Source organism: Phasianus colchicus, chromosome 1 (assembly GCF_987193195.1).
Source record: "Phasianus colchicus chromosome 1, bPhaCol1.hap1.1, whole genome shotgun sequence".
NCBI lineage: Eukaryota > Metazoa > Chordata > Aves > Galliformes > Phasianidae > Phasianus > Phasianus colchicus.
The window spans coordinates 152,078,395-152,103,945 of NC_143436.1; the positions used below are offsets into that span (position 1 = coordinate 152,078,395).

The 25,551-nt window shown below is 35.5% G+C and overlaps 1 pseudogene; it reads right to left on the minus strand.

The window, feature by feature from the left end:
- Positions 1 to 638: 638 nt before the first annotated feature.
- LOC149920152 (uncharacterized) lies at positions 639 to 1,340 on the minus strand (annotated as a pseudogene).
- Positions 1,341 to 25,551: the final 24,211 nt, after the last annotated feature.

A 25,551-nucleotide genomic window follows, 5' to 3' on the forward strand; every position in this document is an offset into this window, starting at 1 on the left:
CAGCTCAGCAACCACTTGTTTATCTTCACAATCCTCACAAAGTCACCATGTCCTTAACATTCCCAAGGTGGCCCCACTCCCCGAGCAACCCCTCCACAATTCTCCACGTGCCATCCGACTTTCGCACTGGCCATATGGGGGAATTATATGGGCTGTGTGCAGGTCTTATAATGCCCACTTTTTCTAATTCCTGCACTGTTCTTGATAGTTCATCTTACCCACCCAGGAGTCTATACTGCCTTATGTTAGTAATCCAGTGCGGTTTCGACAGGCAAATAGGCCCATGTTTCGCACGGCCTCTTAATATTGCCTGCACCACCTGGATACTAACACATCTTTGTCAAAGTCTGAACTCTCCCACAGTTGTCTGGAGATCCAGACCCCATAGAATATCTATGCCAAGATGTATTCCTGGACTAGGGCAATAGATATCTTGTACACCCGGGGTGGAAGACGCCCAACCCCCAGTTTCAACCATGTTTGGGTGACAGGAATAGTCTGTCCCCCAAAACCACCAATCATCACTCTGTCTCCATCAGATTTGGTCGGATCTCCGTAGATAATTGCTGTTTCTGCTCCAGTGTCCACTAACGCCATAACTCTCTGAATATTTTTTTGGGACCAATAAATCATTCATTCTACATAGGGCCTCTGATCCTGCCTGAAGGCCCTAGGGGGACTAACATCTCTTGCCACTCCATGAACTGTGCTATGGGCAATTCTTTTGCTTCCGGTGGCTCAGGTATTGTGGCCCGAGATACCTGAGGTGACTTTTTTTTTTTTTTTTTTTTTTTTTTTTTTTCCTATTAGGAACTATGAAATCTTCTAGGTTCCATGTTGTTGTTGGTATTCTCTCTATAACCCTTACCCTTGGTTTCTTAGGGTAGTTCTGAAATTTTCGGTTGTCCTTTAGTTGTCTCCAAAGCTAGAGAAGGACATGGTTAGGCTGGTGGTCAATCTTAGTAAATTGGACCCCAGCCCGAATTAAATCATTAAACATTTGTTTTTGGGAGACCCTTATGGGTCCCAATTGAGGAGCTCGAGTAGCTGGCAGGTTTTAGTCACCGGCAGGACCTCGGCTTCTTCTAATGGCCAAATATTGTGCCTTATCCGCAGGCGTTCTGTTTCTCCTAGGTCAGCCACTATGTGGGCAGCACTTCTGGAGCCACCAGGGGATTTAATATAGAGACCAGAGTGCCATACAGATGAGAGGGAGCTTGCTGTAGAATTAAGTCTCTCATCCCTGCTGAGAATTTGACCATATCAGGGCCATCAAATGTGTCTTCATAAATTGCTTCTCTTATGCCTAGTTCACGGATATAATTTTGAAGGTCCTCCATGGGGTTGACTGCTTCACCCGAGGCAACCTCACGGGTTGATCTCCCTCCACACCTTCACTCATCTCTCCTTTGAGTTCCAGGGCCTCAAACCCATTGCAGAGGCACCTGGGACGCCAAGGATGGTTGGGACTGGGGATGCCCACTTTGTTGAGCTGGTACCCGTTTCCACTCCTCCTCCTTTCTCAAATTGTTGCTAGGGGGAAGAGAGGACAGGGGGTCACTGCAGCACCGTCTGCCTGCTGGTTCCCCTCTCCCACCTGTTTGCAAGGCAGCAGAGGGTGACATGCTCCATGTAAGAGACTCAGCTGTGTGCCAAGATATCGGGCTGATAGGGATATGGCTGATAGGATGCCACCAATCAATCTCCATTTTGCTGGTCACATCTTATACAAGTGCCACCTCCATCGCTCAGCACTGCAGAGGCCAGGCTCTGGTACGAATGACAGCCAATGATCTGTGTACTAGCATCTTGTGTTGGGACCTCCATGTCTGAGTCTCCACCTTTGTCTTGGCATCAGCTATCCCCTTTCAAGCATGCACAGGACCTTGGTCTCGGTCTCCACATTCTTTTTGGCTACAGCCTTCCTTCTGCATGAGCATGGAACTTCTGTCTGGGTCTCCACAATTTTTGTGGCAGTAGCCTTTTGCCGGGGTGCAGCCATCGCAAACCAGCAGGCACACTAACACTATTAGATAGCCTTAATGAGGTGTGATTGATCAACCCCACCCTGCTGCCGGTAGTGCTGGATCTGCCCTCGCCCCATTATCAGGTCATTAACAGGAGCCCCCACACTTATCGCTCACTTGACAGTGTAGTCCCAAGTATGGGTGGCTTACAGTTTCTCCTTCTTAAAACAGCCCAGGTGATTCTCACAACCCGACTCCTCCTCTCCATCCCTGAGGTTTTTTCAAGGCGATGGGGGTGTATGCCCTGGCAATTCTCCCACTGTATCAGCTGCTCCCACGAGAACTTCCCAGCCGAGGCCTGTTCAGCCACTCTGTTGTCTCGCGGATCCCTGAATGAGGGAACCAACTGAAACCCCCCTGGCACCTCGCGGACAGTCGCTGTGGTTCTGGCTGGAACAGCTCTGAAGCAGCGAACCTCAGTGATCAAGGGATATCTTTTCCTATAGCACCTATTTCTCAAATAAAGGCTCTGTCCTTGTCTTTGTTTGCTCTACACATACTTATCCTACTTTTTCCACAACTTCAAAACACAAATTTACAACTGTAATTAAAGAATATGGAAAAATAAACAGTGGTGAATGTGTAATTTTGAACTATAAAATAATTCAGAATGTATAAAACATTACAGGCACAAAAAAAAAAAAAAAAAAAAAAAAAATCTTGTTCAAATTCATAGAATCATAGAATCACAGAATCACAAGGTTGGAAAAAACCTACAAGATCATCCAGTCCAACCGTCCTCCCATTATCATTGGTACCACAAGCCACTAAATCATATCTCGTAGCTCCTCATCCATGCGCGTCTTGAACACTGCCAGGGACGGCAACTCCACCACATCCCTGGCTAGGCCATTCCAATGTCTAACCACTCTCTCAAAGAAAAAGTTCTTCCTTATGCCTAACCTATACCTCTTCTGGTACAACTTGTGGCCATTTCCTCGGGTCCTGTTTGTTGCCTGGGAGAAGAAGCCAAACCCCTCCTCATCACAACTTCCCTTCAGGAAGTTGTAGAGTGCAATGAGGTCTCCCCTGAGCCTCCTCTTCTCCAAACTAAACAATCCCAGCTCCCTCAGCCGCTCCTCTTAAGACTTGTGCTCCAGACCCCTCATCAGTTTTGTTGCCCTTCTCTGGACACTTTCCAGGGCCTCAATGTCTTTTTTGTAGTAAGGGGCCCAAAACTGAACACAGTACTGGAGGTGCAGCCTCACCAGTGCTGAGTACAGGGGGATGATCACCTCCCTGCTCCTGCTGGCCACACTATTTCTAATGCAGGCTAGGATGGCGCTGGCCCTTTTGGCCACCTGGGCACACTGTCAGATCATGTTCAGCCGAGTATCAACCAACACCCCCCAGGTCCCTTTCCTCTTCACAGTTGTCCAGCCACTCATCCCCAAGCCTATAGTGCTGCAGGAGGTTATTATGGCCAAAGTGCAGGACCTGGCACTTGGCCTTGTTGAACCTCATCCCATTCACCTCAGCCCAGCTATCCAGCTTATCTAGATCCCTCTGAAGGGCCTCTTTACCCTCAGGCAGATGGACACTACCTTCCTATTTGGTGTCTTTTGCAAAATTACTGAAGGTACACTCAATCCCTTCATCTAGGTCATCCATAAATATATTAAATAAGATGGGCCCCAGTCCTGACCCCTGGGGGACATGACTTGAAACGGTCGCCAGCTGGGCTTACCTCCATTAACCACTACCCGTTGCGCATGGCTCTCTAGCCAGTTTCTTACCCCAAAAATTCAGCTTCTTAAGCATTTTAAACATTCTTGAAGATTCTTGAACTATATAACCATCTTCATTAGGAAACCTGTTGCTTTCTTTGTATTGAAGAAATAATGGAGAAGTTTTGGATTTTCATTGATGTTGGCATTATTTTGCTTTCTCGTTTGTAACCTCAGAGATTATGATGGATGACTGTATTCTAATTGTTCTACTGTTTTTCTAGTATTTCTTGTGGATAATATAAGGTGAAGAATGGAAATAAGAAGTGTACAAACTGTTTTTTGGATACTTGTGAAGCAAATCTCAAACTCTTTCTTTCTACCTTCACCTTTCTTTATAACAGTGTCCTAAAAACCAAAACAAAATCAAACAAAACTAAAAGCCAACCAAGCAAACAAATACAACAGCAACAAAAAATCAAACCCTTCAAAATTCCAGCTTCAGATACTTTCAAAAGCTGAAGACAGGCAGAAATATCAAAATGATTCATCTGACCCAAGAAGATAAAGCGTTGCTGTTCAAGGAAATGATATTATTTCCTTAAAACAACAACAATTGCAACAAAACAAAACAAAACAAACAAACAAAACACACACACACACACACACAAAACAACAACAACAACAACAAAACACATTTGAATGCATTAAGACATGTTCCTGAAAAAAAAATGAAGAGGCTCCCATTCACTAAGTACTGATAGACCTATATGAGGTCTTTCCACAGCCTTTTCTATGTTAAATAAATCCAACTTCCTCAGACTTAAATTTATTTAAACTCAAGATAAAAATTGTAAGACAGCAAGTAAATAAATAATTGTTCTAAAAGCATATTAACATTTAGCATTTTTAGTTACTGCTTTCAAGTGATTGAAAAATGAATTTTCTAATAAGATTTTATTAAAAAAAAAAAAAAAACACACACAAGAAACAGCAAAGCAGCATATATATTTGCCTGCAGAAAGAACAAATAACATACAAACAGTGTTGAAAATACACTTTTTCTACATTTTACTACATTCTACTATTTTTAGAGAGAAAGATCTCCTGTGAAGGCCAGTAAGGTTCACAGAAGAATGTGTTAGTAGGGAAAAACTTTAAAAATAAAAGTAGAAAATAAATTCATAATGGATTTCCATAGTAATTTATGTAGTATATATACGAGGAGATCACCAATCAGTATACTGTTAACATGAAACAGATTTAAAAATACAATCACATGTCTGCAAAAGAAACCATAGAAAATAATACAGAGTTTCTTACAGTTTTCTGCTGTTTATATTTTATATCAACAGTGCGTGAAAACATCAATCCTGACCTGGTATAAAATCATGTTAACACAGATTGATAGCAACTTATCTGACATTTATCAGACTCTGACTATCCCTTTGATCATTTGGTAACAAATTTGAATGATAAAGGAGAACTGGTACTTGTTTTGCATATAACATAGGCCCAGCTTTTTTTTTTAACCATGTCCTAATAATGGTTTTATTATCTCAAGGATGTCTGATTTAAAAGTTTTAAAATAGTCAAATATGAGGTAGTTAGAATGGCTTAATGGCTTATCTGACAGATATATAGTGATAATAGTAATGTTGCCACTCTAAATAAAAATGCATTTGCTTAAATTGGTTTCATTGAAGACAGCTGAACTGTACATAAATTCAGTGTGCACTATTTTACCATAACTCACCCATATGCGCCCTCCCTTGCAAGAAGGCTAACAGTATTCTTGGCTATATTAGAAAAAATATCACCAGAAGTTCAAGAGAGGTGATCCTCTTGCTCTGCTCAGCACTTGAGAGGATGCACTTGGTGTGCTATGTCTCGACCTAGGCAGTCAGCTCTAGGGCAGGTACATTTTACAGTGAAACAGGGGTTTAGAGCATACAGGTGCATTCCTGTGCTGGAGAAGCCCCAAGCAAACATGGAGAGCTGCCAGCAGCTGGCAGCTCCCATAGGAGCCATAGACAAGACATGGGCAGGGCCAGGAAGGTGGCCATTTCCCACATATACAGAGGCGGCTTTAAGGGAGTTCTGAGGCCAGGGTGTCATTCCTGAAGTATAGATACACAGCTTTTAAAAAGTCTGGCTTCCCACGCCTAGCTCTAAAGCTACAATTCTCTTGGTTGTTTTCTGTTGTATCTGCTTTCGTTGTGCAGATGTCTCAGATGTTTCAAAAAGAAGTGGAAACTGAACTTAAACTGAATAAATCCCATAGGTCCCATTAGAAATGCTAAACATTAGTTAGATATTTCCAAAGTTGAGTAGCAGCTGGTAGTAGACTTGTAGAATTGGAAATGTTCATTTAGTCATTGGTAAGTTAAGAGAAGGAATTGTATCTCTCTGTGCTACTTTGACAACAGAAAATAACTGAAAGCACAGAAAGGATGAGCCTTTGATTTATCCCTTAGTTTCTCTTCCTTCACCCAGAAGGATCTCTAGAGGGAAGATAATTACAGGTATAATAATAGGCTAGATAGCAGGTGGCTGTTTCAACATTTCTAATAGGTATGGGAGGCTTTAGAATACTTAGTCAAACTTTCAGAAAATAGAATCTCTAAGAAATCTCTACTAAGAATATGCATACCACTCTTTCTAAAGCTTATAACTGGTCAAACAAGGACAGATTTTCACAGGAATGGCAAAAAGGAAATCCATTATGCAGAACTCGGTTCAATGCCAAATTTCAAGCTCCTATTGCCAGAATTCTATTAACATTCAAATATAATGCATTTTTCCATAGCTTCATGCAGTAGCTGAAGTATTTCTTGCTAGAAGTTAAAAATACACTCAAGATTGTCAAAATTTCAGCTTGAGGTAATTCTTAACCTAATTGGGAAAAAATCTGAATAAATAATAAGCACCTGAAAACTGATCCAAGAATTGAAGTTTCTGGGAACATTGAAAACAAAAGCTAATAGGCAATAACAGAACAGAACAGAAGAGTCTTGCCAGAATAGCACGCATTCATCAGGGAAAACACCTGTGAATTAATTAACTTCACCTTATACTTCTACAATAAACTCAGCATCAAGTTAAAAGAGAGTCCTATTTGTGCCACTTAAGTCAGTGGAACTTCTAGTCTAAAATTATTAGATTCAAAACTAAAATAGCAGAGAAGCATTTCAGTAAACCAAATTCCATCTGTTTGCATAATTTTTAATACTAAAAAGACAATAATTCTCAACTGTCTCATCAGTGAACAACTTTTTGTTATTACAATACTAATTTTCAAATTAGAGAAAATAGAAAAAAGCTCTGCATGGGCTTCGGGAAGAAAAAAACTAGAATCTCTTCATGTGCCAGATCAAAACATGTATCATCACTCTTGCATCCTGAAGCATATCTCCATAACAATTTTACTGGTAAAGTAGTAATTTGTACAAATAGGCTTCAAACTCATGGACCCTACTTTCCCACACAAGTGTTTTCTTCCTTCATTTGAACTGCAATTATTTTCTGGAAAAGATGTCCCCTCCTCCTCTTCCCTATATGTATTTCATTTTCACTGTGTGATAAGTGCAGTTAAAGCATTAAAAGAAAAAATGTTATAGCTAGTTCCAACTAAGATTTGTGTATTGTTTGGTTACATGGCTCATTACTTGATGTTCCTTTTACTGTAAAATGTAAACAACTATTAGAAGGGTTAAAAAGCAGCTAATCTAGACTATGATTTGAATATAGACTTGAAGAATCTTAGATTATAATTATATATCTAGTACTCACAGGAAGAAGGAGGGACAGGGAATTAAAGGAGTAACTATACATATATATTTTTTTTCCTGATACATCTAGAATTTAGACATTTCCAATCCATTGTGTTGCATTATAGTACTTTATGTCCTGGGATTTTTTTTTTTTTTTTTTTTTTTTTTTCCCCTCCCTGTTTTTGTGCTTTGTCCCATTTTAGCAATATTTTGTTTCTTATTTTCATAAATATTTACACTTGGCAATAGCCAAGCCATAATTAATCACAGCTGTGACAGACTGATATAAATATTAGTTGACTTCAGCATTACTTTGGAGTTGATCAATGATATTTGATGTGACGTCAGCCACCTGCTTTGCACATTCTGTTCCTTGCAGTCTTCTGGCAGTTGTTCTTTGTGACCAAGATTCAAATACTAAATTTTATTAAACAAAGGTAAGAGTTTTGTTGTTATTAGTGGTGTATTTGTTGTTGTTATTGTTTTGTCTGTTGTTCTGTTTTGCTTTTAATCTTTCAGAAAAACAGCAGTTCGTATGAGGGACAGAAGAACAAAAAAGAATATTCATATCTTTAGGAGCCGTTGGAAAGAAATATTCTGCAAAAAATGTAACTGATAGTCGTGGGGGAAAAAAAAAAAAATCACGTTGATCCTTCACTTCCACCAACATTATCCAAATGTCAAAAGGTTGTTGTATAAGAAAACTATGCATTTGTTTATTTGCTCAGTCAGTGACTTTTGCCTACAGTATTTATAAACTTTAAAGGAGTTCTAAAAGAGCAAAAATCATTTTGACATTACGAAAAAGCAAAAAAACAACCCTAACTACTGTTCACTTTCTTCTAAACTAACCTAGAGATGTTTTTGTCTATCACACTACATACTAGTACACTAGATAACTTTTCTTTTTTTTTTTTTTTTTTTTTTTAAGAAGAAACTAGAAACAAGTGGAATGAAGCAATATACGTGAGGCCTGGATATAGAATCATAGATTTATTAAGGTTGGAAAAGACATCTGTGCACAGCTGTATTAAGCTGATAAACTTTTGCCATTTTAATTCAGTCTTCAATTTAAATGTATTGAGGTCAGTTATAATCAATAAAGTTAATGGAATTTGTCAGTTTGTCTTCTTTAAGCACAGCATTGAAGATAAAGACATTGAAAACTGATTTACAAATTTCTCCTTCAATAACACTTAAATGAATGAGGGATCACCTGTAGGGCTCACTTAATGTAGAAGAACAACTTTACAGGCAACATGGAAATTGTCACTAAAATATTATGCTTAGTAGCAGTCCAAGAGTTAAATCAACGAGATGGCACATAGTGGTAGATAGAACTATTTTTGGCACCTAATATTAACCATAGTTATAACAATATGTAAGTACTATTAAAGTACATGTCCAAGAGAAAGAAAAAGATTTATGAGAGCTTGTTCTATTCTGCTGTAACATTCTGGAACCTTATTTATCGTAAAACATAAATTAACTAATACAGCTTTTTTGCTGCTGGATATAACTTCCAAATTCACAGCAGACTGACATAATTTTTCAAATCTTTAGTATTCTTCAAGTCTCAACGAAAATGCTCTGTAACATTTCAAAACATTTAGCTGTGGTTTCCTAATAGCCTGTAATCTTCACTTTTCACAGACTAGAACAAGAAAATTGTAATTTCAGCAATTAAATTACTGAATCAAGGTAAAAGAAATTGATCAGAAAATAGAAACATTGAAAAAAATTATTTAGTAGCAATCTATTGACTTTTGATATTCAGCAATGATATAGATGTCATGCTTACACTTTGGAGGAATTGACTTACTGAGTATGTACAGAATTTCTTATTGAGCTCACTGAAAGCAAATTTCAGAATATTAGAGTTTGCAGAACTCTTCATTTGCATTGTTCAAATCCTTAATGCCGCTATTCTATTGATTAAATTTTCATATGATATGATCTATGTTAATCTTCCAACACTGAAGAGCAATAAGAATAAATCACTGATGTAAGTTAATTCTTGGAGGCCTTCTTTCTGGTGCTTTAGAATTGTCAAGTTTCATATGACAACATTTTATCTGTACTTGACTTAATATCTCTAAATGATGATTGATATTAAAGATTTCTCTTCTGTTGCTGTTCATTTTCTTTTTAAATTCTTAGTATCCTCAAGTTTTAGCTTCCAAAAGTTGACACATTTATCCAAAATAAGTGAAGAGCTAAATAAAAGCATAGCTGTGTTTCATGGTGCTTGCTGAACTTTTAAGTTTTCACTCCATAGTAAATTACATACACCTTTTCAAATCAGGAAAATAGGGGAGATTTTTTTAACACAAAACTTGTAATGGGAACTCTGTTTATTGATGAAGGAAAAGGAATGTGATTAAAAATCTTATTTGGGAGACAGATTTATAGAAAGACTATGTACAAAACTTTAAAAGGGTAAGACATTGTGAGAGCTGGTAGGGAGCAAACATTGAGGTGTAGAAAAATGGGAAAAGCAGAAAAAAAAAATCAATGTCTATTGATTTATAAAAGAGCAGACTACAGAAAGTAGTTTTCCTGATAAGTTTGACATTATATCAATTTCTAGGGAGATGAATTGAGAGAACTGAAAAGATTATACTTCTCACTGTTTCCTCAAGGAGCAAGGATAATGTGCAGGAAATTACTTTTGTACCATGTGAACTTTCTTTTGAACTTTTGAAGATTTCAATCTGCACTATTTTTTTGTGTATATTTTACATTTTGAATTCTGTGAAATATTGCCCATCACCTTTTATGCTATCTTTTGTCTTAACTGCTAAACTGTTACATAAGACTTGCAAAAATTAGACTTAAAGGAATGATATGGTAAGAAAAAGTCCCAATGATCTGTATTGTGTTATCAGTAGAAAGTACAGGTATTCAGCATCTTTGAAATTCTTTCATGAGGTCTGGTTGTTGGTGAGATAGGAGAAAAACACAGCAAATCAGTTTCTACACAGGTCAAAATGACATAGATATTTTTAACCTTAAGGTTAAAAATTTGAAAAAATAATATGTTTCTAGGTAATGTGGACTGTTTATAATAATCATAGAATCTCACAACATAAATAATGGTTCTTTCTAATAATATGATTGTGTCTTACTGCATTCCCTAGATGATACAGAGAATTATGTCAGTGTCTGCAGAACACTGTGTATAGATTTCAAAGAAAGAGCCAATTAGAAAAGGAATAACAAAGATATAATGAGTTTGTGTATTGAAACATTTGGAGTCTGGAAGAGCATTACATCTGTAATTTGCTGAATACAAGTATGATCTGTGAGGCAGAAAAATAAACTTGGGCATAAAAAGTCATATCATAAGTGACTGCAAATGTCAATACATTTAGGAAAGAAATGGCAGGACATACAATAAATTTGTACTGTATGCTTTGTTTTATTTTCATTTATCCTTAAGCAGAATTATCTGTTGGGGGAAAAAAAAAAAAAAAAAAGAGAGAGAGAGTGACATGTAAAGTATTTTCTTAGAGGGGTGATCCACTCCTTTGATCATCTTGGTCGCCCTCTGTTAGAATCTTTTCAGTATTTCCACTTCTCTCTTTTATTAGCAGTGGCCTAAGGGGGTCCAGAGCTGTACCAAGTACTCCAGGTAAAGCCTTAGCAATGCTGAGGTTGAATGAAGAAACTGTACTGAATTTAAATACAGGGTAATATATTACACATAAGAAGACCTAAAATCCCAGAGACTGAATGTGAAATGTAGAAAACTGAGAAGAATACTATAGTAGAAGAGCTGAACTTATGCTCAAAGTCACCTCATAATAAAAATTAAAGATGGTCAGAAATCTTACTGAAATTCAAACAAAATTTTTGTTTACTTAATAAATAATATTAAGTTATTATAAAATTAAAAAATTATAAAAATAAATAAACAAAAAAAAAAGTTTACTTAATAACATCTGCCTAGAAAAAGCTTATTCCTGAATATATTCTGTCTATAAATCCCATTACAATGCTGCTCAGGTAGATATTTCTGGTAAAGCACCATTCTTAGCCTTGAAATATGTAAATAATGTGAGAAGCAGCATGTGTTTGTCATAACTGAAAGATCTAATATACTGTTTTCCTAAAAACAAAGATCAGTCAAGTTGGACCGTGTTTCATAGATTTAGTGGCTTAAGTACATATGCTAGGATCTGTGGAGAGAAAACTGGAAAAGTTAGTTCTGCATCATAGTGAAGAAGTACTGCTTGAATGTTGATGTAGACTAAAATATTAGAAATTTCTGTTTGAAGTCAGATGTTCAGTTTCATATTATTATATCGTAGGAGCTGCTTGTCTTCTTGATGGCAGGATATTTTAACAGGAGCAGACACTCAGAATCAGTGTAGTTCTCTCTGGAATCAATATTCTGGAGCCCCAGTGCCTCCACATTATTACAGAAAGATAAGCAATGTTTTTTTTGCAGCATGTAGCAGAAAATTTTATTTAGATTACAGTTGTAGAGCCAAAGCTCCTTAAAAGTCATGTTTAGCAATGGATATTTGGCAGGGTTCTTCATACATAATTATATTCCCAAATGGTCCGATACCGACTCAGGAAATTATGTAGTAAAATCAGTTAGTGTCTTCCATTAGGAAGAAAACAATGAGACAATTACAGCTACACATTCAGAGGTTTTTGAATTTTTAAAGTAAAATAGGTTATGGCTATTAGTTTGACCTTCTGTATGGAGAAATTGGAACAGGCTGGCCATTGAGTCGGTGCCGTCAATGTCCCTGGAGGTGTTCAAGAACCATGTGGATGTGGCACTGAGGGACATGGTTACTAGGCATAGTGGAGATAGACTGATGGTTGGACTGGATGATCTTAGAGGTCTTTTCCAACCTTAATGATTTATGACTTTGAGATTCTATGGAAGGGAAATTAAATCGACAATGTTGATAAATTTTGTTGTGATTAATTAATTTTTGTTGAATATTTAAAAACATGTTTTACAGTTCTATACTTTGTCACTCTAATTCTTTTAAAATGTGTAAGCAATGCTAGAGGAATAAGATTAAATTTGTAAAATTCTTAAGACTAGTTGTAATCAATTTTAAAAGTTATGGCAGGAACTGAGTGAATAGGTATCAAGGCACAAAGGAGCTTTTCACTGAATTAAAAATCAAGAGACTTGTGTGTTATTGCTTGTTCTATCTCTTGTTCCTAAGGCACTTCACCTCTCTGTACCTCATTTTCTGTAAAATGGATATAGTGATATTGTAGCATTTTTGTAAAGTTCTTCATAGTCTAGATGGATTATATTACATTACATTTAAGTCATAGAACTCCAACTTCTATTGTTACTTATGCTACCTACACTACAAGTCTTGATATTACGCTAATTAAACATTTTTAAGATTCAGCTGTATGTTTAGGAGACAACCTTGCTGATACTTTTATCAATACCCTATTTATTTCTGTATCATGAAAACACTTGACAATATTTATTACCATGTAGATCACTCTATCTGATGACACTTCTGCAATGCATATAGAAATAAATACATATATGCGGATATATATGTATACATGTCCACATATATACACACATATGAGAAAAACTTCTTGAAAGACATACACAATCTTTTGGCGAGGATGTGTAGGAACGCTACTTTTTATTTGCTTATTTTTCTTATAAGGCCAGAACTCTATACTCTTTTCATATTCAGTACTACTTCAACTGTCTTATCAGACACCCATATACTATTTTGAATTATGTACCACAATTATATCAAGGATAAAGCCATCTGAGTGACGCTTTCCGCTATTAGGAAAATGGTGTGTTAACACATTATTTCTACTGCTGTCTATAATTTAAATCTAGGACTAAGCAAATGGGATTGTCACTTAAAATAGTTGAGGACTCATGTTGTTTTATTTCTAGCTTCTTATGATTGTGTAGTTTAACAAAAAATAAGTGAATAGCATGATAAGCCAGAATCTGACAGTTGTTGTATGTACTCAGAGTTTTCTTCAAAGTAAGAACAAAGTGTTTCATTGTCTCATTTCAAACTGCATAATGAGAAACAAACTTATAGTATGCTTCATTGCACTTAACTTCAGAAAAATGTCAGATCTGAAGTGAATCTCAGATTAGTTCCATTACAGTATGCTTAGATGGGCGGAAAAAACACAGATATGTTTTGTTCTGCTTTGCCATTATGTTTTCTTTTTTTTTTTCAGTTCTACATTGTTTTAGCTAGTTAGAAGTGATGTAAAATTGAATTCCTGACTACTCTTTTGGGTTAGTCAAGTGCTTGTGAGGAATTTTACTTTTTCCCACAACAATTGTAACAAATGTCTGAGTGAACTAAGCAATCTTTATTATTATTATTATTACTATTATTATTATATATTTATATATAATAAACTCCAACTCTACAACCACCCTCAATTGCAGCTTTGATTACATTGGTACATCTCCTCCAAACATTCATAATCACCACATTTGCACACAGCTGTTTCAGAAGGCACATGATTTACATGCTAGGAAATTGATATAGTACTAATAAATTTCATCTTGATTTCAGACAGATATTTGTCTAGAGATCTGTGCAAAGACTCTCCACTGAACTTTTCCTTCTGTACTCAGTCAACAGTGATTTATAGGTTTTGAAGAAAGATGTATGATTCCACTTAATGATTTCATACCACCAATAATGAAATATATCACAATATATCACAATACTATCACAATACTATCCAGTTATACTTTTTTTTTTTTTTTTCCTTCTAGCTGCTTTCCATAGACTTACCATGTGAGCCCTCTTGGGACTCACAGACTGTCACTATCACTTCTCACAGAAGAGTGCTCCTTTTTTAGCAATGCTTTGCAAAGAGCATGAAACAGTTTCTAATTCTGTTTTTGGACTGTGTTTGCACTCTTGGAGAGTTTGTCTTTTCTGATTTCCCAACAACATATAGTCAGCTACAAAGTGATGTGTGGGAATACAAGGAAAACTGTTCAGAGCAGAATCTGTGGAGCAAGATAAACAGCATGAGAACCAAGGACACCTCTAGAGGAAGAAAGAACGTCTCACGGCTCTGATTGGATAAGCGCCTGTGTGAATGGTTGAAGAGTGTTTTGTAGAATGCTCTGTTGACATGTAAAGGTGGATGGGAAAGTTGAAGGGGTGGATGGGAAAGCTAGAAAGAAAAACCTTGTGAAGGTATATAAGTGATGTGAGAACTTGTAATACATGATTTGGATCATTCACATCTGAGTCTGTGCATCAGACGCTGCAGTGATGAAGCAAGAAGAATCTCACAAAGCTAAATGAATTAGTGCTATGTCAGGCCAAAATATTCATAGCACAACAACCACAACAACAACAAATAAAAGGATAAAAGTATATGCAGCTTTATATGAGTATACAGTTAGTATATTTTGTGTATGACGTATATGAAGTTACGTAGTTTTGTCACAGATATTATGGCACATGCCATTCATAGCATGAATAGATAGTATAGGTAGTATAGTACATAGGTTTACATAGGTTTTTGTTTTGTGTGTGTGTGTGTGCGCGCGCGCGTGTGTGTGTGTGGAGGGGGGCGGGAAGTTTTTTTTTTGTTTTATTTTGTTTTCTGTTTTTTGTTTTTTGTTGTTTTTTTTTTTTTTTCCTGCAATGATGCAAGATAACTCTAAAAATTCAGTAGCTTGACAAATTCTCTTAATAACATTAAATCCAATACATCCATCTTAGATCTCATTATCACTGGTCTGATTATGGCTCTTAGATATTAAACAAGGGGTGGCCAGCAGGGAGAGGGAGGTGATTATCCCCCTCTACTCAGCTCTTGTGAGGCCCCATCTGGAGTACTGTGTCCAGGCCTTCCAGTACTTGAAGGGAGCATATAAACAGGAGGGGGAATGGCTGTATACTTGGGTACATAATGGTAGGACAAGAAGGAATGGTTTTAAACTAAGACAATGGAGATTTAGGTTAGATATTAGGAGGAAGTTTTTCACACAGAGGGTGGTGACACACAGGAACAGGTTGCCCAAGGAGATTGTAGATGCCCCATTCCTTGAAGCATTCAAAGCCAGGCTGGATGTGGCTCTAGGCAGCCTGGTCTAGTGGTTGGCAACCCTGCACATAGCAGGGGCGTTTAAACTAGATGATCATTGTGGTCTTTTTCATCCCAGGTTTTTCTATTGTATTATTCTATATGTGATAATCAAAACTGAAATATTCACTTTTTAGGTAAGTGTCATTCCTGAGTTAAATTACTGAAGAAAATTTATTTCTGATTGTACAGTTCTGTGATTCTGTGTGGTTCTTTAAATACAGAGAAACCAGAGTGGTAAGCATCACATGAATAACTTGAAAGGCATTGGCAGATTGAAATGAAGAATCCTGCATTTTGCTCCGTATGGGGTATATGATGAAAATGAACTTCCTCAAAATGTGACTTAGAGGCATATTAATATGATTATGATTAAAATTAATATTCTTATAGGAAGTTGTAGCATACTGTTTTTTTAATGAAAACTTATATGGAAAATTAGATGGATTAAGTTTCAGTTTTGGAGTCCCATACTGTCTAATTTAAGGTAGATAATTAAACTGTATGAACCACAAATTAGACAAGGAAATAAAATACATTTTCAGTGAAGAGATTGAGATGCAGATATCTACACAGACATTGAGCTTTTCAGAAAACTGATCAGTTTGTAGAGCGATCAAGGGCAAATGTGATAGAGACCAAAGAAACAAGATGAAAGGAGTTAAGGAATGACCATAGAAACCTATACAACTAACTGAAGAACTCAAATTCCCCTGACATACAATTACTGACTACTTCATTACATTACTGTGTGTGGTATGTGTTTTTTTTAGTAGCTGTAGCCTCAGACCATTCCCATGGAGGTCTGCAAGGAAAGGTATCTGGAGCAGAGATGATACACAGTAATTATCCATTCTGACTAATGCCACATTAACAATTGCGAAATTACTGGTACATGTAAAAAATTTTTGTACTCATATTTATTTAGTTTCCTCTTTTTGATATTCAGGATATATTTCATTCATTGCCTCTTAGTACATTTCTGGTATTAGATAATGAACAAATTAATTTTAGTACACAGGTATGTGTATGTGTATGCTTTTTTTTTTTTTTTTTTTTTTTTTTCATAATTTGCAGGCTATTTCTCAAAGGAAAATTGACTTTTTTTTTTTTTTTTTTTTTTTAAATAATTTGTGCTGTGATGATCATATGGTCATCAATTTCCTATCAGGGGAAAAATCAGGGGGAAAAAAAAAAAAAAAGATATCTCCTTTAAAATGCCCAGCCAATATACTTTTGTTTTGTTTTGTTTTCAATTCATAATGGTATTTATGAAGTCATTATAATAATCATCATTTATAAATAGTTTCGTAGGCTATCATGGTTTAAGTGTTTTAAAATTATAAAGCAAAGCAAAAATCCAGTACATAGCATAATGTGGTGTTTAAGATTTTACATTGTAGACTTACAATCTCCCTGTCTTCTGTGCATGAAAACATTTTAAATTGTCACCCTTTTGTCCATTGAAAAATATGAGGTATTTTATACTTTGATTCTCCTCAGGAAAGGTTTTAATTGACCAAATATAGATATCAGTGCCATTTGAAGCAAATTGATAACTGGGGCTAAATTGCAATTTTGTCCTTTCATCTACTGTTCACAATAACCACAGAAAAAGATAAATTACTGGTTCAGAAAACAATGAACCTAGAAAACTCCAGAATTCTAGTGAAAGTTTGCTTCATTAAATTCTTTCATTGGAGATTTTTAGGGATAAGAAGGGAATTTTTATTATTATTATTATTATTATTATTATTATTATTATTATTTTCTATTTAATTCAACATCAAGTGGGATTTTAAACAGTGATCCAAATTAAAATACACATTACTATACAGGAAAGGCATAAATTGTCTAACCATATATAGATTGTAGTGTTCATGACTGAATTAATTAAAAAAGATGAAGTCACTTTTTAAATGAATTTAAAAAAAAAAAACAAAACAAAACTGGGAATCACTTTTCATCTACCAGGCAAACTGCAACAAAATGTATTCTGTTGTAAGCTGGAAATTTAAAAAAATGTAAAGTGGGATTGTAAATATTTTGTTTTAATAGTATCAGCAGATTAACAACAGTAATTATCTGTAGAAAATTGCTATGTCTGTTAGGTCAACTTTCACTTAGAACACAATTTAACCCACACACAGTCTTAAATGTTAAAACGTTTAGATTTAGAACTTTTTTTTTTTTTTTTTTTTTTTTTTATCAGTAAATCAGAGTGGGGATTACTCAGGAACAGAAAATGTCTAGCTGATGAATCAGCCTACATTAATCTGTTTCTGTCTATACTTGCATATATTACAAAAAAGCACAGTATAAGAAAACACAGAATTAAACCCAGTGCCAAACACGATTCTTGGAAAGGTGAGTGATGTTTAAAAATGGATCAGCATTTTTTAATATATTTGTCCACATTCTACCTGAGAATAAAATTGAATTTAGAATAGTGTTAGTTGTTTCCTAATTTAATGCCAAACTCTGTGTATCAACCTGTACTCTACAATTTCCATTATGTAATTCTCTTAACAATGTTTCTAATTCAAACATGATTTTCATTATTGCTTAAAATTTTAGAAGAACAAGTAATAGAAGATTTAAATCCTCTCTTACAAATAGCATTGTTTACTTTGACTTACTGCACAACCCTCTAATTTTAAGTAGATCAGGTATGTCAATTCTGTCAAGCGGCAGAGTGAAGGTGAAAGTATAGAAGACCCAAAGCACTTAAGGGAAGTTGATAAGAGGCAAGAGTGCTTCAGGAAAATGAATAAATAAACTCTTAGAGAACTTAGCACATACATTAGTACAAATGATAACCTATAAACCCTAAATATTATTAAAAATGAGACAGAGCATAAAGAATAACTAGATTTTGAAGTAATTAAAATATCTGGAGCCTTAAAAAGGATCTGTTGGAAGAACAAAAGTCTGTAAAAGCTTGAGGACTGAAGCAGACAAAATAACCGAGGAAAGATCAAACAGATGGGCTAGCTGAAATAACTGTGCTGGGGAAAGTTGTCATGGTTATATATTCTTAGAATATATTTATAAAATATATTTTAAGATATATATCTCCAAATATAGATGCATACTCTATTTGCAAACCAGCCAGTGGATCTATTCCTACTCTCTTCAGGTACTGTGATGTACAATTAGGAAGTGCTGTATACAGATTTTTGGGGGTTTGCCCAGTAACAGCTGGTAGAAAGTTCACTACTCCCTTTTTCTTTCCTTTCTCTGATACACTTGATGAGAGGATACTTCATATTAATCAGCCAATAAAATGCATCCTATATATTGTCATAATCTAGTTTGATTAGCATCCACATTGTCTACTCTAAATTATGTCAGGAATCAATGTAGCCTTTAGAAATTCAGAAATTAGGGAGAACAGTGATAGCTTAACGTTTATTAATATTAAAATTTGCAGTTTGGCATGATTTGTAGAGATCAAAAAGGGAAAATTCTGCCAAAAGTGATAGAAGTGTTTTGGAAATGACTCCTGTAAGCATAAAAAATTCACAAAGTAAAATACTAACATCACTGTACAGGTAGTAGATACTTTATGAGCTGAACAGAAAGCAGAGGGCAGGAGAACAAAACAAAGTAAAAAGTTGGTAATGACTGTAGAGTGAATATTACCCTGATGTTATTTAAGACAACACTAACATCAGTCTTTCAAATATTTCTGTGACTGATTTAGACTAATTTTCACACAGAAAAATCTGTTTTTTACTTTCTTTTTTCTTTCTTCTAACACTTCATTGTCTTTAAAATATGAAACAAAGGAAGCATGTTTTAAATAGAGTCTGACACTCCTTTAAAATATTTCTGTGAATAATCTTACTTAAGATACATCCCATAAGTGACAATATCTTTGATATGTGGGAATTTAATTGCAAATTTAATTTCTTAAATTAAAGAAACAAATTCAGACTCAAAAACTAGTCAGTCAATTTCAAGAAACTACGGATAGTTATAAAGGCAGGTTGCCTGTTAAGTGGTTTAAAAGAGAAACCTTGCTTAAGTACAGCTTAAATTATTTTAAATGGGATATTTTCAGTTTCAAAATTAATTTCATGTTCAACGTAGGCATTCCCAGCTAACCTCAATGTCTAAGCTTCAAGACAAAGGAAACGTAGGTATAATGGAAACAACAAAAATAGTTGTGCAGTGTCACCTGAGATGCTCTAGGTTTTAACAGTGGAACTGTTCAAGGCTGTACACAGTTACGTTACACTGTATATACAAGAGATTCATCTCCTTTCAAAGTAATGTAGAAGGCAAAACAAATAAAACACAGGATCCTAAATGTTTTAAGTGCTTAGGTTTAAGCAAGTCTTACACTTTGTCAATACAGTCAATGAAAAAACGAGAACACTATTTAACAGAAAAAAAAAAAAAAAAAAAAAAAAAAGTGTTGCTGCTACTACTTGAGAGTTGTTTGAACAGTGATTTTAACACTGCCATTTAATCTCAGTATAATTCAGTCACGTAACCATGGACAAACATTTCCTGTCTCTGACTCTTGATTCAGAATGATATGGACTTCTGTGTCACAAGGACCACTCCCAAAAGGATTATGTCAGGCCTTAAATGTCCATAGTCAAGAAGGACTATTAACTTAAAAATAAAAATAGAATTATTTTAGAAAATAATGAAGATTTGCATGATGGAAAAACAACTGAACAACTCTCCTTTGGAAAGTAGTGGTGTAATATATTTCCTACCTCAAAACTGAAATTAGACAAAGTTGAACTACTGTCTGCTTTAGTTTACCCACTCTGTTTTAGAATAAATGGCCACAAGTAATACTGGAACATTATACCAGTAATTAGACTTAATTCACTACTGCTAGAACAGGTTACTTTGAGATCTGATGTTTTGATTTATGTTAAGATACATTATCATTTATGTTTGGTTAATGAACTTCAAGAACAAATTAATTCAGGACTTCATTAGATAATGACATTTTTATGTAGTCAGATTAGGTCATAGGATACACAGTTAGATTGGGATTCCAGGCTTTATAATTCAGAGTTCAAGGTCTTTTGAGACAGTGTTAGAAAATGATTGAGAGAAAAGACATAATAAGGACAACAGTTTCATCTTTGAAAGGGGGCTAAGAATTGTTTTCAATTTCCTGGAGGGTAAGATCATGCTAGTTGAACAACTGAAGAAAAGAGACAAATCTGCACATATTCACTTTCATTTATATCTAATTGGAAGATGTTAACAGTTTCACTGCTTTGTGTATCATAGCTGTTGTTTCTACTATGAAAATCCTAGAATGAAGTACAATTCAGCAATAACAGGGTGTTTCTTTTGAGAGGAAGTCATCTGCAGGATGCCATAAATATCCTACATGTACCACATGAATTACTCACTATTTAGCATCTCTGAAATATTTTAAAAGAATGCAGCTTCCCATTTATTTATTCCCATTTATTTGGTACCAACCAGAGACAACCAACAGACATTCTGTAACTTTGGAAAGTCATTCTCTTCAGTGAAATTTTGGAAATGACATAACTGAGAGCTATCCTGACCATTTGCATTTATTCCAGGCACTTATTATTTCTGATTTAAAGAAAGAAAAGGAAAAAAAAAAAAAAAAAGTACATGTCCTACAAGAAAATTTGTACAAATGCTATTTTTTGAGTACTATTTGACTTTCCTAGACACACAGTGTGAAAAGAGGAAAGAGAGGAAAGATAGCTACTACTCACAGTCTGCTGTCAGTTTAAGCATTCACAACCTGTCACATCTTCTGAGAACTGAACATGCAAATCAGTCTGCCGCAAGCAGTTCAAAAATGTGCCAGGTAGAATAAATTCCCCTGTTAGTCTAAATCGTTTAAAAAGCAACATAAATCTATCAATAAATGAACATTACTAGCACTAATGACCTCCTCTGTTGCACTGAAAATATATAGAATGTCCAATGTCTAGAATCTGCATTTATGTAGATGATAAAACCTAAATAAATCATAGTAATTTATTACAAATTTATATTTTTTTCTAAGTAAAAATTATATGGATTTTAAATGCTTTATTATCTAACCCACTGATTTTGTTTATGTCTATTTCAGCAGTGATACAAAGGTGACTTCAGTGATAAACTCCAAGAAAAAAAAAAAAAAAAAAAAAAGAAAAAAAAAAAAAAGAAAATCCAGGGAACTACAGGCCACTCAGTCTTATCTCTGTGCCTGGCAAGATCATGGAGAAGATCCTTCTGAAGGCCCTACTAAGGCAAATGGAAAATAAAAATGAGGTGATTGGTGGTAACCAGCATGGCTTCACCAAGGGCAAGTCACGTCTGACAAACTTGGTGGCCTTTTACGATGGAGTTACAGCATCAGTAGATAAAGAAAGAGCAACTGATGTCATCTACCTGGACTTGTGCAAACCACCTGACAGTGTCCTGCATGACATCCTGGTCACCAAAATGGAGAAAAATTGATTTGATGGATGGACCTCTCACTGGATAAGGAATTGTCTGGATGGTTGTACTCAGCGAGTTGCGGTCGATGGCTCTGTGTCCAAGTGGAGATCAGTGACAAGTGGAGATCCTCAGGGTTTGGTGCTGGGACCGGTGTTATTTAACATCTTTGTAGGCAACATGGACAGCGGGATCAAGGTCACCCTTGGCAAGTTTGCAGATGACACCAAGCTAAGTGGTGCATTTGATATATCAGAGGGAAGGGATGCCATCAGGAGGGACCTGGACAGGCTTGAAGGGTAGGCCCGTGCCAACTTCATGAAGTTCAATGAGGACAAGGTCCTGAACCTAGTTCAGGGAAATCCCAAGCACAGATACAGGTTGGGCAGATAATTATTTGAGAGTAGCCCTGAGGAGAAGGATTTGGCGCTGACAGTTGATGAAAGATTCAGCATGAGCTGGCCCAGATGGCCAACTGTATCTTGGGATGCATCAAGAGAATCACAACCAGCAGGTAAAGATGATTTTGCCCCTCTACTCTGTTCTTGTGAGACCCCATCTAGAGTACTATGTCCTGTTCTGGAGCCCCCGACACAAGACATTGAAAACTGTTGGAGCAGGTTCTGTTGGAGAGGAAGACCATGAATAAGATCAGAGGGCTGGAGCACTTCCCCTAAAAGACAGGCTGAGAGAGTTCGGGCTCTTCAGCATGGAGAATTGAAGGTTTCTGATTATAGTAGCTTTCTAATACCTGAAGGGGACCTACAGGAAAGCGGGAGAGACTTTTTATAAGGGCATGTAGCGACAGGATGAGGGGAAATGGCCAGGCTGAATGGGACTTTGAGCAACTTGGTCTAGAGAGGTGTCCCTTATTATAGAAGAGGGGGTTGGTACTAGATTATCTTCAGGGTTCCTTCCAACCCATACCTAATTTCTTCCTCATATCTAGCATAAATTTACTCTTCCAGTTTAATACTGTTTCATTTCCCCTTATCTTGTTGCTACACATCTGTATAAAAAGCCCTAATTAGCTTTCCCGTGGCCCCCTTCAGGTACTGGAAGGCCACTATAAGGTCCTTTCAAATTTCATTTTCACTGTTATTCAAATGCATCTTTTATAACATAAGCTTAATTCCATTTGATCTTCTGATCATAAACCTTTCTCACTACTTTTGTGAACCTCAACTCTCTCTTACATTTGGACTTACATACTGTAACATAACTCGTACATTTTTGTTAATAGTGTTGGTGCACATTCCTTTTATGGCAAAAGAGAATGATTTAGGCTGTACATATGGGACTTGACATAAACTCCTACACACTTAAAAATAAATAAATGAATAAGGCTTGGAAACCTTATGCTTCCCATTATGCTCCCAATTACTATGGTGAACTGCATAGGACATGGACAAGAAAGCAATCTAAATATAAGCAGAATTAGCTCTAAGTAAATTAGGACAGACATATAACAGCTAAACAAAACAATTATAAGATTTGCTAGAATTTGTAGGAGGTAGTTTTCTTCATGAGCTTCCTAGAAAAGGTGTTTTTTTTTTTTTTTTTTTTGATGTTTTTTTGTTTTTTGTTTTTTGTTTTTTTTTTAAACTGAAATTAAGGAAATTAAGGATCTCTTCTAAGAGATCTTTATAAACCTCTTTTTGTAATTTCATCTCCATCACTAAAGTGAGACAGACTAAATTTCAGTAGAATAATGTAGATAATGTAAAGTAGAAAAATGTTTTTCAATATATTATTAAAACATTAGTCGATGCTAATATTAAAATGATATTAAAAATAAAATTTTATAATTTAATTCAATTCTATAATGTTGAGAAATGCCAAGTACTTTTTGAATACGTTTTGTAGACATATGGCACAATAAGCTTGTACTACTGAATGCCATCTGTTGTCTAGGCTTAAATGCACTCTGAATTTATTCTTAATTCATAATGTACATGAAGTACGGAAGTGGCCCATGTACTGAAATTTGACTTAGTTTTGGCAGGTGCATATTTAAGGCATAAAACATATTTGTAATTATAAAATGGCTATTCACAAGCTGATGGTTATCTAACTATTATTAATGAATAAATGCATGCTATACCATTGTGTTCCTAATCACTGTGGGGGAAAAAGCCTAAAAACATGAAAGGAAAAAGCATTCATTTACTTATGTATTATAAAATTCATATAATTAATAGTGACAAATATTTTTTAAAATTTTTGAATGTGTAAATGTACTCTTACAAAGAGTAGGGACCATTTAGTATGTCTGAATAAATTTACAAGATTATTCATGATGTTATGAATATACTTACCTTTTAGATTTCTATATTCCAGTTAAAATTCATTTATCCATCTTTGTGTACCTGCTAATGTAAAATGAAATGTCTGAAAATATGTGTTTCAATTTACCACAGTCTACACTGTGGTGTAGGATTAGGAGAAATTACCCAGAATAAACTATAGTCTAAATGTCTAAAACTTTGGCTCTGATCCAGGAACTTGTGACTGATTCCTCAAAAATTCAATCTATATATGCCATTTTGTTCATGGAAAAACAAACAAACAAACAAACAACAACAGAAAAAAAAAACAAAACAGCATTCTACCCAGTGACACAAAATTCTCATAATGTTTAACATCATATAAGTGATGTTTGCAGATATTTTCTCTTTTTTTGTTGTTGTTGTTGTTGTTGTTGTTTGTTTGTTTATTTTGTTTTGTTTTAAGTGTGTCTTGTCTGACTATTGCTTTTATTTCTCTTTACATTGAAAATTAGTTTGACTTATTTATTGTCTAGGTAGCTGTCTGTTTTCTCAAACATTTGTTGCTGTGAAATTCAACAGAATGATAGAACATCTGAATCTATGCCTGTACGTGGCAGTTTAACCCCAGCAGGATGGTTAGTACCACCCAACTGCTTTCTCACTCTTTCCAGGTGGGATTGAGAAGTGAATCAGAATGGTGAAAGAATTTACTCAGAGGTTGAGGTAAAGACTGTTCACTAGGCAAAGCAAAAACAAAGTGAAAATGATCACACTATACTACCTTTTTTCATTTTAATTGAAAGTTCTGTCACTTGGAAATGTTCATTCTAGCATTCTAGGTTCATGATTTATTAGATTCTTTAGTTCTAACATCACCAGATGTCAGATGCGTAGTAGGGAGAAGATAGAAAACACACAGCATTAAACGAGCACTCTGATTTTAAGTGATGATGAGCTGCTTGTGCTTTACAAGCCACCATTTTGTTACATCTCCTGTAAATGTCCTAAATGAGACAGTTTCAGAGTTGACGTTTGAAAGATATTCAGAAACATCAACTGTGATGAAGCATGCATCAGCTATTTAATCTCGGGATGAAATCACTCAATGGAAATATTACTTAATAGGAATATAAAGGCTGGATGTGAAGGAGTACCCCATTCCTCTTTCTTCACCTCTGCATTTTAGCAGAAAAATTGAAACAGACTGTTTTTCAAGTGATGCTTTTGCAGAAGAGTCAGAAAAAGCAAAAATACTTCAGCATCTTACAGGCTT